Source organism: Bidens hawaiensis, unplaced genomic scaffold (genome assembly GCF_021521415.1).
Source record: "Bidens hawaiensis isolate Kalapana, Puna unplaced genomic scaffold, B.hawaiensis_p1.1 tig00052193_1, whole genome shotgun sequence".
In the NCBI taxonomy this organism is placed as follows: Eukaryota; Viridiplantae; Streptophyta; class Magnoliopsida; order Asterales; family Asteraceae; genus Bidens; species Bidens hawaiensis.
The window spans coordinates 14,407-17,096 of record NW_027499367.1 but is presented as its reverse complement, the minus strand read 5'-3'; the positions used below and the strand labels follow the sequence as shown (position 1 = coordinate 17,096).

The 2,690-nt window shown below is 42.0% G+C and overlaps 1 pseudogene; it reads left to right on the top strand.

The window, feature by feature from the left end:
- Window positions 1-914: 914 nt before the first annotated feature.
- Window positions 915-1,553, top strand: LOC143599439 (nicotinamidase 2 pseudogene; annotated as a pseudogene).
- Window positions 1,554-2,690: the final 1,137 nt, after the last annotated feature.

The window sequence follows — 2,690 nt, the reverse complement described above, 5'->3', positions numbered from 1 at the left end:
TGGACGCGTCTTTTTGGTCCCGTAGCTTCACCGTGTGATTCTTGTGTCTCCGGAACAACAAAGTTAGGAGACAGTTGTGTGTTGGATGGTTGAAAGCCGGATGATTCTTGCGGCTCCGAATAAAACATCGGTTGGTGCGGTGACGACCATAAATCGTCGTCAATATAATCTGAATCAAGGTTTGGGTACCAATTTCCAGCCATTTTTTTTAAAAAAAGTTGGGAAGATGAATTGATTTTGGGTGAAGGTTTGAAGTTGTGGTGATTGATATGGGTGAAATGGGGTATTATGTAGGGAAAAATTTTTTTTTTTTAATATTATAATAAGAGCCCAACGGCTCTTTGTATAAAACCAAGACCACTTTACTCTCTCTTCTCCCGCTAACAGGCTCACGCCTACATGTTTTTTCGCGCTAGCGCCCCGTTAGCGCCCCCGCTAGCGCCCAGGTGGTGTGGTGTTAGCGCCTGGGGGCGCGAGCGGAGGGGCTCTAGCGCCCCCGTTGAAGCCCCACACCCCTCAGCCTATAACAAAGTCCTAAAAAAACTCAAAAATGCTACTAAATACAGCTTGACATGGTAGGTAAAAGGTTATTTATATAAAGGTGTAGGTAGTACAATATCAATGCTTGATAGTCATATTTTTATTGTGTGCAAGCGGCACTACCAAGGTGTATATACCTTGTTTAATTTAAACCCGCCTGCTGTAGCGCGCAGCAACGCGCGGGTTAAAAACCTTGTTTAATTTAACGAGTAAACATCCCGTCATGTTCAGACCCATCACCATGACTCAACCCGAATTCAGACTCATCACACTGACTCGACCCGACCCGAATTCCAGGGTCTTCTACACATCTCTTAATTACCTCTATTAGTTAATCTGGTAATCAACATTTTCAACCCACACACACACACCCAGTCACCATGTCTTCTTCCTACAAAAAGTACGAAATCAGGCACCGAAACCCTAACCCTAAAACATCCGTCTTACTAGTAATCGACATGCAAAACCACTTCTCCATAATCGCCCAACCAATCCTTCCACCCCTCACCTCCACAATCCACGCCTGCCGCCGTGCCTCAATCCCCGTGGTCTTCACGCGCCACCGCCACAAGTCCCCCGCCGACTACGGCATGCTCGGCGAGTGGTGGCACGACGACCTAATCCTCGACGGCACGCCGGAGTCGGAGCTGATGGCGGAGTTGCCACGGCGGGAGGATGACGTGGTGTTGGAGAAGAACACGTACAGCGGGTTTAGGGGCACGGGTTTGGAGGAGATGTTGAAGGATATGGTGTGGAGGAGGTGATTGTGACGGGGGTTATGACCAATCTGTGCTGTGAGACGACGGCGAGAGAGGCGTTTGTGAGAGGGTTTAGGGTGTTTTTTTCGACCTGATGCGACGGCTACGGTTGATGAGGAGTTGCACCAGGCGACGGTGAAGAATTTGGCGTATGGGTTTGCGTATTTGGTTGATTTTCAGAGCATTCTTAATCCGTTCCCCATCTCTATCCCTATAATTACACTAAAAAACACTACATTTCTCTCTCATGCTTAATTAAATAGTATTTTTTATACATTTATCATTACAGTTTTCTCTCTCCTCTACTCACAACCAATCCAACAAATATTAAAAAATAAATAGGGAAAACAATGTTTCCCCAAATGTTTCCCAAATTTACAAAAAATCACTACATTTCTCTCTCCACCCTATAATTTACACTCACAACCACTCATCACCCCACCCTATAATTTACAAACTTCCCTCATATATTTATAGAGAATAGGATGAGAATGCTCTCAGAGCCTTAAACAGTGTTTGTAGATTGTTAATACTGTGTTTAGAAATAATAATAATTAATAGCTTTGTTCTTATGAAATGGAAGGTAACGCCTGTTCCTGTTCTTGAGTTTTTTAATCAGCGAAAGGAAAGGAGAGGGAATGATAAGAAATGGAAGAGAAGGGAATGGAAATTTTTTTTAATTGGGTGTGTTTTTGAGTTGGAAGGAAATTAGAGGAAAGGAAAGGATAACTATGTTCTTAAGTTGGACGAAAAGAAAAGGAAAATAACACTTTTACCCCTCATTCTTAATAAACAATCGTCTCTAAAAACAAACACACATTTTAATAAGCAATGTCTCCATATAATAACCAACTACTTTTAACAAGAAATATAACCAACTAGTTCCAAAAAATTTCAACTCGGTTACAAAAAAAACATGTTTAATCAAAAGTTTCAAAAAAAGTTTCAAATCTCATTCTCATGCTCCCATCATTCTACATAACATATTCACCCGCTTGTTAAAAGGACACCAAAAAGAGCCCGTGCTTTTACCGGACGCTCAACCAAAAAAAGATACGCATCGAAGATTTCCTCCTCTGACACTATGCCCATAATCTCCAACTCTTTGTAGATTTCCTCCTCTGAGTAAGCACGTGCACGAGAACCTTCCATTACCTTGCATAAATCCTAAAATAGTAACAAACAATATGTATTAGGTAACGAAATCATGGTCGTTTTGGTCACTAACAAAACATCTAAATCACTCACTGAACACTTTAACCATGAAAAATATTGTAAGCCACACAACAGAATATTAGGGTGAGCAAGTGAAGAAACACTAAGTAACCCCGGCAGATTACGGATAATCTTAGGGTTAAGTAGATGTTTCCCACGAGGGTTAGGTCCGGTAAA